The sequence below is a fragment of the Rhincodon typus genome, chromosome 8, assembly GCF_021869965.1.
Source record: "Rhincodon typus isolate 14 chromosome 8, sRhiTyp1.1, whole genome shotgun sequence".
NCBI lineage: Eukaryota > Metazoa > Chordata > Chondrichthyes > Orectolobiformes > Rhincodontidae > Rhincodon > Rhincodon typus.
In genome coordinates, this window is record NC_063339.1 from 21236437 (window position 1) to 21250902 (window position 14466).

Sequence of the window (14466 nt, forward strand, 5' to 3'; positions counted from 1 at the left end):
TCCGCCGCCTCCGCCTCCACGCTTACTTCTTTAACCGTGAACCTAACCCTCCCTCGACTGACCCCTTCTCCCGCTTCTAACACACCCCATCCTCCTGGACACCACCCCAAGGCCTCCTACTCTCCCTCGACCTCTTCATCTCCAACTGCCGTCGAGACATCAATCGCCTCAACCTCTCCACCCCTCTCACCCACTCCAACCTCTCCCCCGCCGAACGTGCCGCCCTCCGCTCCCTCCGCTCCAATCCCAACTTCACCAGAAAACCCGCGGACAAGGGAGGCACAGTTGTAGTATGGCGCACTGACCTCTACATCGCCGAGGCCAGACGCCAACTCTCCGACACCTCCTCCTACCGCCCCCTTGATCATGACCCCACCCCTGAGCACCAAACCATCATCTCCCAAACCATCCACAACCTCATCACCTCAGGTGACCTCCCACCCACGGCCTCCAACCTCATCGTTCCCCAACCTCGCACTGCCCGCTTCTATCTCCTTCCCAAAATCCACAAACCTGAATGCCCTGGTCGACCCATTGTCTCCGCCTGCTCCTGCCCCACCGAACTGATCTCCAACTATCTAGACTCCATTTTCTCCCTCTTGGTCCAGGAACTCCTTACCTATGTCTGTGACACCACCCACGCCCTCCACCTCCTCCAGAACTTCCAATTCCCCGGTCCCCAACACCTCATCTTTACCATGTACGTCCAGTCCCTCTACACCTGCATTCCCCATGCAGATGGCCTTAAGGCCCTCCGCTTCTTCCTGTCCCGCAGGCCCGACCAGTCCCCCTCCACTGATACCCTCATCCGCTTCGCCGAACTCGTCCTCACACTCAACAACTTCTCTTTCAATTCCTCCCACTTCCTACAGGCAAAGGGGGTAGCCATGGGTACCCGCATGGGCCCAAGCTACGCCTGCCTCTTTGTAGGTTACGTGGAACAATCCCTCTTCTGTACCTACACCAGCCCTAAACCCCACCTCATCCTCCGTTACATTGATGACTGTATCGGCGCCGCCTCGTGCTCCCACGAGGAGCTCGAACAGTTCATCCACTTCACTAACACCTTCCACCCCAACCTTAAGTTTACCTGGACCATCTCTAACACCTCTCTCCCCATCCTGGACCTCTCTGTCTCCATATCGGGCAACCACCTAGAAACCGATATTCATTTCAAGCCCACCGACTCCCACAGCTACCTAGAATACTCCTCCTCCCACCCACTTTCCTGCAAAAATGCTATCCCCTATTCCCAATTCCTTCACCTCCGCCGCATCTGCTCCCAAGATGAGGCATTCCACTCCCGTACATCTCAGTTGTCCTCGTTTCTCAAGGACCGTAACTTCCCCCCCTCGGTGGTCGAGAACGCCCTCAACCGTGTCTCCCACATCTCCCGCACCTCATCCCTCACACCCCGTCCACGCAATAGGAACCAAAAAAGAATCCCCCTCGTCCTCACGTACCACCCCACCAACCTCTGGATCCAACGCATCATCCTCCGACACTTCCGCCATCTGCAATCCGACCCCACCACCAAAGACATCTTTCCCTCCCCACCCTTATCTGCTTTCCGGAGGGACCACTCTCTCCGTGACTCCCTTGTCTGCTCCAAACTCCCCTCCAGCTCCACCACACCCGGCACTTTTCCCTGCAACCGCAGGAAGTGCTACACCTGCCCCCATACCTCCTCCCTCACCCCCATCCCAGGCCACAAGAAGACTTTCCACATCAAGCAGATGTTCACCTGCACATCTGCCAATGTGGTATACTGCATCCGCTGTACCCGGTGTGGCTTCCTCTGCATCGGGGAAACCAAGCGGAGGCTCGGGGACCGCTTTGCAGAACACCTACGCTCGGTTCGCAATAAACAAATGCACCTCCAAGTCGTGAACCATTTCAACTCCCCCTCCCATTCCTCAGATGACATGTCCATCCTGGGCCTCTTGCAGTGCCACAACAATGGTTGCAGGAACAGCAACTCGTATTCCGCTTGGGAACCCTGCAGCCCAATGGTATCAATGTGGATTTCAAAATCTCCCCTCCCCCTACCGCATCCCAAAACCAGTCCAGCTCGTCCCCGCCTCCCTAACCTGTTCTTCCTCCCACCTATCCCCTCCTCCCACCTCAAGCCGAACCTCCATCTCCTACCGACCAACCTCATCCCGCCCCCTTGACCTGTCCGTCCTCCCTGGACTGACCTATCCCCTTCCTAACTCCCCACCTACACTCACCTTTACTGGCTCCATCCCCGCCTTCTCGACCTGTTTGTTTCCTCTCCACCTATCCTCTCCTCTATCCATCTTCTATCCGCCTCCCACTCTCTCCCTATTTATTTCAGAACCCCCTTCCCCTCCCCCTTTTCTGATGAAGGGTCTAGGCCCGAAACGTCAGCCTCTCTGCTCCTATGATGCTGCTTGGCCTGCTGTGTTCATCCAGCCCTGCACCTTGTTGTCTCGAACTCTTGAAGGGTTTCAGTGTCTGGTGCATCAGGGAAAGTTAGGCTCATAATATCCGAAAAAGCTGCGGGTCCACAAGCCATCAGGAGAATTACTCATTGCTTTTCACCTGCCCTTATGTCTTTTGACTTGAAAAATAACACATTCTTTCCAGATACTGGGCCCAGTCTTCAACAGCAGGATCAAACAAATCATGTTTCCCAAATAACGGCATAATATCTGAAATACTGACAACAACTTAAAGATAACTGTCATGAACAAATTTCTTTGGAGCATGCTTTTCTTTCGTTGCCACAGAAATAATTCCACAGAGGCTGGTATCCTGTCACCAAGTCACCCTTTATTTTACACATAGCAAGTCCTTGACACTGATCCAGCTTCCTCAGAGCCAGCTCTCAGAGTGAACAGAATGCATTACAATCACTACTCATGCAACACATCAAATGAGCTACATAAGGCACACAGCATATTTGACTTTATTAGTTGAGGCATAGAGTTCAACAGCAGGAATGTTATGCCGAAACTTTAGTTTGGTCACAATTTGAGTATTGGGTGCAGTTCTAGAATCCACACTGTAGAAGGGACGTGATAGCACTGGAGAGGGTCCAGAGGAGATTAAACAGGATGGAACTTTTCCCCATGGTGGAGGGATCAATGACTAGGGGGCATAGATTTAAGGTAAAGGACAGAAGATTTAGAGGAGATGTGAGGAAAGATATTTTCACCCAGAGGCTGGTGGGAAGCTGGAATTCACTGTCTATAAGGGTGGTAGAGGTAGAAACACACATAACATTTAAGAAGTATTTAGAAGCGTAATTGCAATGTCAAGGCATACAAGGCAATGGGCCATCTCTCTGCTGTAGGAAAGATGTTGTGAAACATGAAAGGGTTCAGAAAAGACTTACAAGGATGTTGCCAAGGTTGGAGGGTTTGTGCTGTAGGGAGAGGGTGAATAAGCTGGGGTTATTTTCCCTGGAGCATTGGTGACTGAGGGGTGACCTTATAAGAAGTTTATAAAATCATGAGGGGCATGGATAGGGTGAAAAGCAAATGACTGTTCCCTGGGTAGGGGAGTCCAAAACTAGAGGGCATAGGTTTAAATTGAGAGGGGAAAGATTTAAAAGTGACATAAGGGGCAACGTTTTCAAGCAGAGGGCGGGGTGTATATGGAATGAGCTGCCAGAGGAAGTATTGGAGGCTGGTGGAATTACATTTAAAGGCATCTGGATGGGTATATGAGGAGGGTGGTTTGAACCAAATGCTGGCAAATGGGACTAAATTAATTTACGATATCTGGTTAGTATGAACGAGTTGGACCGAAGGATCTGTTTTCATGCTGTACAGCTGTACGTGTCTATGACGCTAAGCGCTGGAAATTAGATTAGAATAATTAGGTGGTTGTTTGTGACTAGTACAAACTCAATGGGCTGAAGGGCATTTGTAGAGCTCTAAGACTCTATTACACTATAAGAGGCCAATTTAAGATTACTTCCCACCAATGTAAGCATTTTAGCAACATTGGAAGAGATTACCATGTGAAACTGACATGTTCTCAGCAGTTCTGGGAAGGATGCCCCCTTTTATGGGCACGGCGTTGCCTACAGAGAGCTAGACTGTCCTTGCGGCAATGGTGCCATTGATACACAGTGACAACACCCCAATCCCAACCAGTTGTTCAGGTCTAGCTCCTGGCACCAGGATTCGCTAACCTCACTCACTTATCTTCGAGAATGTCTGATAATGTGGCACTTTCTCTGTGCAGCTCACACGCAGTAACACCTCTCTCTAATGGTGGCACTGATACGCCAGCTTAGGGTAGACTCCAGTCCTTAATGAAACAAGAGCCATAGCAGCAGCCTTTCAATTGGCCACTTTTGGCAATTAATCTCCCTGGGTCCTCCTGATAGCAAAACCCATTCCACTGAGTCTCGCTAACAGAATCCAACAGTTTGCCATTTGTAGAGATAACACAGTGTGGAGCTGGAGGAACACAGCAGGCCAGGCAGCATCAGAGAAGCAGGAAAGTTGACGTTTCGGGTCGGGACCCTTCAGCTCCACACTCTGTTATCTCTGACTCCAGCGTCTGCAGTTTTTACTATCTCTGTTTGTCATTTGTAATTTGACAAGCAATTGGTTAATGGTTTTTCAAAGCTAAATCTACGTATTCTGATATTTCTTCAACACTCTTCCAGCCATCAACCTTCTTTCTCCTCAACCTGTTTTTACCACTGGGATTTGAAAAAACTAGAGGATTTGTATCTGTTTTACAGTGACAATTGGGAGAATGCCCATTCACAGCCCATGAATCAAATTCTAGTCACAGAACACACTGGTTACAAAGCTGCTTGGTTTTATAGCCAAGATTTCATCAGTGAGCTGACAGTCGATTATACAGAAAAACATGAATTCTCACATTCTATTTCTTTTGTCAAAAGGAGTTTGGGCACAGTCTCTAAATGTGATGAAAAACAGCCAGTTGCTTCTATTCAGATTCATAGAGAGTTTCGGTACTTTGCATCTCCATCCAGGTAAACTGATTGCAATCTGCGAGATTTCAGATAGGCCAGTCATGAAATTCAAACAGTAATTGTGGCAAACTTTGTCAAAATGTCCAGACCCCTATCAGCACTTCTGCAGCAAAATAAACAAGCCACTCATTAAGAACTGGTCATGCATTATTTTCTGTGCATAATCATTTGGCCGCAGTAGTTTCCAGCTGCTTCTTTTCCTTAAAGCAGAATTTCCCTTGGACGTGCAAATTTTTGAAGAACAAAGGCCACCTTGCCCGTCTGGCTCATGTTGCTGTTCAGGCCCATGTTCAGGACCATGTTCTTCTCATTTATTCTTGGCACGGATCCCACATGCTTTGGTTCGATGTTGGAATAGGGATAGACTAGTTTCTTTTCAGAATGCTTGAACTAGCTCCCTATTCACTTTGACGAAACGTACAGTGAGTCTATTTTTACAGCCCATTTCTTTACTTAACTAAGAATCACAGTCCGAGTTTTCCGCTGGGCAGACAATTGCTAATCCAGATGAGACTTTGAAATGGGGACTGCAGGTTCTCCGTCATAGCACATTCCGAAAGAATTGCCCGGGAAATTGAATTTTCCACCGAGGAATTCCGCTAGACCTCGGACACTGCAAAATTCTCCATTTAGATCAAAGATCTTGGAGCATTTCAATGATATTAAATAAATAATTGTTCCAGAAAAATAAAACTATAAAATACACAGTGTCACTATTCAGCTGACCCTACACTTAGATCACACACTCCCCGCTACATTTGTCCAAGATCCTGACATATATCTGTACAGGACCCCACTGTCCTCCACCTCCATCACTGAACTTGACCAGGCCAGACCTCACCCAAACTCACCAGAACCTGACATGACTCCCACCGTTGGACTCGATTCCCTTCTATTCGAACAGACCAGACCCATATGACCGTAAGACTATAAAAATTAGGCCATTTGGCCATTGAATCTGTTCTATTATTCATTGAGATCTTAGCTGATCCAATAATCCTCATCTCCATTTTCCTGCCCTTTCCCCATTCTATTATTACCTTCATTAGGCTGCCCCCAGTGTCAGTCTATCTTTCCCTGGATAGAGTGCCCAAAACAGTTTACAGCATTGCAATTGTAGTGCAACTTGTCCATTGTGTAGTTTTAGTATCACCTCCCTATGTTTATATTCTATTCACTTTGGAACAAAGGCCAACATTCTATTTGACTTCCCTGCTACCTGCCAAATTTGGATGTTAGCTTTTTTGTGATTAATGGGGAAATACTTCCAAATCCCTCTGCTCTGTAGCTTTCTGCAAACTTTTTCCTTGCAATAATATTTATCTCCTATATTCTTCCTGCCACAAGTGCATGACCTCACATTTCCCTACATTATATTCCATCTGCCAAGTTTTTGGACACTCGCCTGTGTGTATCCTTGTGCAAGGTCTTTGTGTCATCTGTATTACTTGCCTTTCTATCTATTTGCGTCAACTGCAACTTGACTATAGTACATTCACTTCTTTCATCCAAGTCATTAAGGTATGTTGTAAATAATTGCGGCACCAATGCTGATTTCTGTGGCACTCCATTAGTTACAGGTTGCAATCCTGAAAATACCCCCCTTAACCCAACCCTCTGTCTTCTATTAGTTAGCCAATCCTCTATCCATGCTAATATACCACTTCCAACTCCATGGGTGCTTATCTTATGAAGTCGTCTAATGTGCAGCACTTTATCCAATGGAGATAGCAAGAACTGCAGATGCTGGAGTCAGAGCCTAACACAGTGTAGAGCTGGAGAATCACAGCAGATCAGGCAGCATCAGAGGAGCAGGAAAGTCGATGTTTTGGGCCAGGTCCTTTCATCAGTTCTGAAGAAGGGTCCCAACCCGAAACGCCGACTTTGCTACTCTTCTGATGCTACCTGACCTGCTGTGTTCCTCCAGCTCCACATGTTAGACTAGCACTTTATCAAATGCCTTCTGAAAGTGCGAATGTATTATATTCACTGCTTCCCATTTATCTATCGTGCTTGTTATGTCCTCAAAAAATCTTAGTAAATCCATCAGGAATTATTTCTCTTTCATGATGACATGCTTAGTCCGCTTGATCATGTTATGATTTCAAAATGCTCTGCTATTACACCCTTTATAATAAGCATTAATGTTTTCCCAATAACAGATATTAAGTTAACTGGTTAATAAATACCTGTATTTTGTGTCTCTTCCACTTTTTAAATAAGTGTGTTACATTGGCAGTTTTCCAGTCATCTGGGACTTTTCCAGAATTTAAGGGTTCCTGGGAGATTACAACTAGCGCATTCATTATCTCCGTACCTATAATGCACTATGCTAAACATTAATTTATAAGTAATGCTAATACGGACTGTACTGTTTCTGATATTCGCCACACAGGTACATTGGAAGCATGACCAATGGATCCAGCACAGGAGGGTTTACTATCACTGTTTCTCTGATACAGAAAAATTGGAGAGAAACAGATGTGCCAGCAACCCCAGGACCAGCAGCAACCTCCAACAGATGGCAAAGAGCTTGGATTTGAAGGGGTTGTAGCTGAAGGTCCCCTCAAGGTGTTTGCAGGAAGTACAGGAGGCCCAGAGTCTAGACTATTTTCTACACATGAGTAAGGCACCATGTGACCACAGTCTGAGGTCATTCCTGGACACCATCACAGAACTATGCCAGCTGCTGTTCCATGAGCTATGTCCTGAAGAAGTGGCTATCCTATCCCAGTGGCTATCAAGTTGATGGCTGTACTAAAACTTTATGTCAATTGCTGCTTCAAGGGATCCACAGGGGATGTGTGTGACCCACAAATATATCAAGGTTGATATCAATGTAATTTGTGCCAAATCATGCTGCTTTTTCTCATTTCCCCATGATGAGATTAGTGCTGCAGCCCGAGCAATAGGCTTTGCCAATGTAGCTGGCTTCCCCCAGATTCAGGGCACTGTAGATTATACACATACCACAGTGAGAGTGCCATTTCGCAATGTGGCTGACTTCTTCCACAGAAAAAAATTCCATTCCATCAATGTATAAGTCATCTGTAATCATCAGTACCACATCTTAAAGTACATGCCAGGTACTCTAAGAGTCCTGGTGAAAGGTGTAAACCCGATATGTCGACTTACCTGCTCCTCTGATGCTGCCTGACCTGGCGTGTTTCTCCCACTCCACACTGTATTGACTCTGCTTCCAACATCTGCAGTTCTTGCTGTCTCTGAGTGACTGAAAGCCTTACTGCGAAGCCTCTTCTGAGGATGCTCCCTCTTGAAGAAGTTGACCTCTCTCCCTTCGAAAAGATCTCAGTGGATCTCTCTCCCACTGCAACCCACTGGTGGTCTCCTCCCACCCTGAAGCTCTTTGACCACATACTGAAACTATAGCCACATCTCCTTTCTCAGTACTTGCCTACACATCTGGCTCATACCCCCTGGACTCCAAACGACATTCGGACCATCCAGTTTGGACCAAACTGCAGCGACTGTTACCTACAGCTCATCCAGAGCCTCCAGAAATGGTTTTCTTTGTGGATCCTCAGCTGCACGTTCACATCCATGGGCCAGCATCTGCTCTCACTACGGTCAGCCCTACCCCAGCTCAGAACCTCTCTCTCTCAGGGGGACCTCTACCAGTTTTTATTCTATGCAGGATCCATACCCTCAGCCAGCACATTTTCTCAGCCCTATTGGATATCAAGGAATGTAAAGACACCAAACTTGCTCATACTTACCTCCAAACACAGACCTCTTCCACTACCCTAGACACCAACCCTATCCATGACCTCATCCTTAACTTTCCCGGTGCCATTAACTACACGGTCACCTTGACTGCTCCCACGGACACCGCCAACAATGTCACTTCCACCGCTGACAGCACAGTCTATGCCGACACCGCCGACAGCAGCGCTTGCACTGACAAAGCCACTTCCATCGCCAATCCCGACTACGTCACTTCCCCTATCACCACTGACCACATCACTACTTCCACTTCTGCCCATGTGGCCATTCCCATACACACACCTACTCCTGAGACAGTCTCCACTCCCACTCTTAGTCCCAGCTCCAGCTCTATACCTCGCCTCAGCCCCAAGCCCTACCAGGTCTTCACCTTCCTCCCAGACCTCCCCCTCACTGAGGACAAATTATCAGTCCTCAACAAAGGAATCACCTTCTTTCCCCTCCGCCCACACATCAACAAATTCCGTACATGCCTAGATGTTGAACTCTGTTCCCACCACCTCCACACCTTTGGCTGGGAGTCTAACCCAGGCCCTAACGACCCCTTCTCCCACCTCCCACAAACCTCATCCTCATGGACACCACCCCACGGCCTCCTACCCTCCCTCAAACTCTTCATCTCCAACTGCCGTCGCAACATCAATGTCCTGAATCTCTCCACCCCTCTCATTCACTCCAAATTCTCCTCAACGGGATGAGCAGCCCTCCGCTCCAACCCCAACCTCACCATCAAACCCACGGATAATGGGGGAAGGGGGCACCGTAGTGGTATCATGCACTGACCTCTAGATCGCTGAAGCCAGATGCCAACTCTCCGACACCTCCTCCTACTGTCCGCTCAATTATGACCCGACCCTTGATCACCAAACCAGCATCTCCCTGACCATCAATAACCTCATCACAGCAGGAGACCTCCCACCCACCATCTCCAACCTCATCATTCCCAAACCCCACACCGCCTGTTTCCATCTCCTTTCCAAAATCCACAAACCTGACTGTCCTGGCCGACACATTGTCTCTGCCTGCTCCTGCCCCACCGAACTTATCTCCACTTACCTCAATTCCGTTTTCTCCCCCTGGTCCAGGAACTCCCCACGTATGTTCCGGACATGACACACACCTTCCACCTCCTCCAAGACTTTCAATTTCCCGGCCCCCAACACCTCATCTTCACTATGGGCATCCAATCCCTGTACACCTGTAGATGGACTAAAAACCCTCCACTTCTTCCTCTCCCACAGGCCCAACCAGATCCCCTCCACTGACACCCTCGTCCACTGAACAGAACTTGTCCTTGCCCACAACAACTTTTCCTTTAAGTCCTCCCACTTCCTACAAACCAGAGAGGTGGCTATCGGTAATCGTATGGGTCCAAGTTATGCCTGCCTCTTCATAAGATATGTGGAACATTCCCTCTTCCACTGTTATACCGGCACCATCCCTCACCTCTTCCTCAGCTACATCGATGACTGTATTGCCGCTGCCTCATGCTCCCATGAGAAGCTTGACACTTCATCAACTTTACTAACTCCTTTCACCTCAACTTGTCCTGATGAAGGGTGTAACCTGAAATGTTGACTTTGCTGCTCCCCTGATGCTGCCTGACCTGCTGTGTTTCTCCAGCTCCATGCTATATTGACCCTGAGAAATGTCATGATACCTATATCCTTGAGAACTCTCATGTTCCTGCTTCATTTCAGGAGCTGGATACCTTACAAGATGGTTATTCGGAGATGAAGACAGCCCTCCGCAACCATGGCTGATGATTGTGTCACACAACCCTGTGACTGAGGGGGAACATTAATACAAAACAGCACCATTGTGAAGAAAATGATAGGCTTTCAAGATAAGGTTTCAATGTTTGAGTCAGTTTTGGGCAGATTTTTGTGGGATAGTCCACATATAATATATAGTGTAATCTTAGCATGCTGTGCTCCACACAACTGGAGCAGGCAAAGAGGGGATATAATGGTGACCGAAGAGCTGGGAGAGAAGGAGTCAGTTTTCTGAGGAGGAAGATGAAGACATCGAGGTGAAGAAACATCACCTTTAGCAAATAGAGTGGTGCAGCATTGGGCACAACAAGCCAGACAGAACTGAATTGATGCCCGTTTCCAATAAACGCGCAGTAGCAGAGTAACTGACTGTAGATTAGTTGCGGCTTGGAAGGCAAGTGGACACTATCTGCTCCCACTAGCAAATGCAGCTTTTGTTAGTTTTTTATAAAACTTACTTTTTCTTTTACTGAATAAAAGTGAATGTTTTCAGCTATTTGAAGTTTTTATGCATGTGACGGTCCCATAAATCCGGATGCCTTTTAAATGTTGAAATCATACCCACCTCCACTACTTCCTGATCAGAGGTATACATAAAGTGGACAGCCAGAGACTTTTGCCTAGTGTGGAGGTAGCTTTTACGAGGGGGCATAGTTTTAACGTGAGTGGAGATAGATATAGGGGAGACGTCAGAGGTAGGTTCTTTACTCAGAGATTGATAGGGACGTGGAATGCATTGCCGGAGAGGGTAGTGGGGTTGGCCTCATTAAGGGCATTTAAGCGGCTATTAGATAGGCATATGTATGATGGTATAAGGTAGGGGTAGAGGTTAGATAGACCTTAGGTTTAGGTTAAAAGTTCGGCACAACATTGTGGGCCGAAGGGCCTGCACTGTGCTGTACAGTTCTATACCCTATATTCTATGTTCTACGTTCTATGTTCTATGTTAGGCTATACTCAGCATTGAGGAAAAGTAGCACTCTCTTTGACAGAGTTCTGAGATGGTGATAACTTATGTAACTCCTCCCCTAAATAACAACACATTTAAGAAGAGGTGTCAGCTGTGCCACTGGTGAAGTGCCCTGAGAAGTGTTTCTTTTTGATTTCCCCTCTCACTAATTGCCCAGTGAAGGGTAACTCATGACTGGCACAGCTTGGCCTGGTTGAGCTTTAAAAATGGCACCAGAGCCAGGAACCCAGGAGGTCCTGTCAAGTGGTGCATACCTCTGCTCTACCTAGGGGGAAGACAAAATGTGCAGGGTGTTGTAGAGGTGGAGCATGTAGCCAGTGAGATGAGTGTTGAAGAATAGTACAAAAAAACCTTGATCATAAAGAGATACCCTCTGTGAAACTGTCACATTTGACATTTAGCCCATTCCAGGCTAATTCAGCACTGTGCCTCAGAAGGTCATTCAGGGGAGGAGGTCATGGAATATTTTTAAGGCTGACGCAGGTAGATTTTTGGTAGGCTTGGGAATTAAATGCTATTGGCAGTAGGTGAGAATGTGGTTTTCAAAACACAATTAGCTACGAAGAAGTGGAATGGCGGAGCAGATTTGAGGTCCTAAGTATCCTTTTTCTGAACCTAATTTCTGTGGTTGTATAATTGTAAATATCTTAATGACTTATTCTTTGACTTAGTGCCCAATGTTGTTTGACATCGCGCCTATAAATTATCTCAGAATGTTTTACGATGTTGAATGTGTTGTTGTTGTATGCTGTAATGTAGGTAACTTCACATCATTGACCAGAAACTGGGATAAAACCTGCAAATTTATATCTCCAAAGCACTTTCAGAGCTTGCAGAGAATATAGAACTGAATTTTATATTTTTGGATTACATCTGAACTCAGGTCCCTGAGGTCTATGTGCTAGCCAATTGTGCCACATAATCCATTTTCTCTAAAGATAGATTACTCAAAATTATATTGGATTTACTACTTTTAGCTCAAATGTCATCTTTTCTCATTTGTTCATTTGTCTGCTCAAACATTGAGTAGTTGCCCGCCTCCAGTTTATTTATTAAAATTGCACAATTTGATGTCAGTCATAAACAGTTGCACAAAACATCACTGCTTCCTAAGTTGACAAAAGTGCTAAATTTTAAAACAGTTTGTAAATTGGGGAAGGACAGTGGCTCAGTAGTTAGCACTGCTGCCTCACAGCACCATGGACCTGGGTTTGATTCCAGCCTCGGGTGACTGTCTGTCTGGAGTTTGCACATTCTTCCCGTGTCTGCATGGGTTTCTTCCCACAGTCCAAAGATGTGTACTTGGCCATGCTAAATTGCCCGTAGTGTCAAGGATGTGTAGGCTAGATGGATTAGCCATAGGAAATGCAGGGTTACAGGGATAGGGTCGGGGGTGGCCCTGGGTGGGATGGGGCCAAATGGCCTGCTTCCAAACTGTAGGGAGTCAATGAAATTAAATTTGTTTGCTGTTTTAACAATGCATGAATGCATTAACTTCAACGCTAACATTTTGTAATTGTACGGCTTGGAAAGCAATTATGGTTTGATGGATGGTAGAAGGTTATGATCCTGAAGAACATTCAATCACAGGAAAGGACGTGACTTGCAAAAGTACCATTCACAGCACAGGCACCGTTCCAAACATCTGGCATCATCCAAGAAAGTGGCCAGAGAAGTCAACCAATGACACTGCTATTACCCTATCACTGCCCACCTTCAATAACATAAAAACCCCTGGAATGCTTCCTTCTAGACAAATTGAGGGCCACTCTGGAAGAAATGATGCTCTTCCCACCAGGTATGTTTTCACACTGACTGCAATGGCTCCAAACATGTCCTGGCACTGACCTTACATTTTGAGGTCAGTTTCTGGAAAGGCCTGAGAAGAAGAACCACCTTTTGTTGACTTATCCTGTGCCTGTAAAACAATGAGGTGCACAGGAGTGTTCCTGAAATTCTCCAAAATCATTCACTGCGTGAAAACCTCACAGTTGCTCAACTCTACAATTGACAACCATCACTGTGTAGGTACATCTTGGAGATCAAATCAATCATTCGTACATAATAAAAAATGGCCTCCTACAGGCATTAGACTTTGTGCCAGCTTTCTTCAACATATATACCAGTGAACTCTGTCCTACAAAGTCATGGCGTTAAATAGGCTGATGACTTAGCACTGGCTCTCTGTCAAGAACAACGCAATACCAGTGACTTCCTGTCCTAGCACATATCAACCTTTTTGATGTCTACAGAGAAAACATCCTTCTCTACCCCGGATGGGAGTGAACAAAGTACTCCCATTGACGTAGCCCCACAAGAGGAAAACCAAGCAACCACATAATTCCTTACTGGAGCACACTCCAGAAGCTGCAAACTGATGACAATCTCATCTCTGGATGGGGCACGTCCTGGAAACATTGCCAATTGCAACCTGGGAACCAGGTGAATTCCCAGGGTTTGACCTTACACGAATATTTGCAGTCAACCAGGAAGTGCTCAATCAAGAGGTGAGGCTATCATCAGTTTGTCCGCTGTGCAGTTCAACCCAGTATGGAACAACAGGCTTTCAAATAAACACGTCCTCAACTGCATGAGGACAGTCCTAGTTGGATGTGGCATTTTACTCCACAAGTGGAACATGAGGATAAGCTCAAATTGTAGCTGTAGCTATTCAAGTCAGACCATCGCCCATTTATTGAACTTTAAACCTTCCCAAGAGATCTATTTCTGGTGGCTGTTCTACCACTGTTAATATTTAAACAGATGATTCCAACTCACTCCTGTCATATGCGAACAATGACATTTTGCTTACATTACCTTTGGCAAGATGGTTAATCAATCCCAAAAGTATCATTGTGCTGAATTAATCCGCTATAATTTAGCAGCCCTTTGCATTAAGGACAATTCCCAGCAGCATGATATATCAGAACTACTCAGTAGCTGAGGGATTTTAAATGTGAGGTTGGGACAACTCTAACAACAAAACAACAGTT

At 46.4% G+C, this 14466-nt stretch overlaps 1 long non-coding RNA gene across 1 annotated transcript in view; it reads right to left on the minus strand.

Moving 5' to 3' along the window:
• The window catches only part of LOC125483688, a 227389-nt gene that overhangs the window by 164223 nt on the left and 48700 nt on the right, over window positions 1-14466 (minus strand). The gene's annotated exons all lie outside the window — the stretch shown is intronic.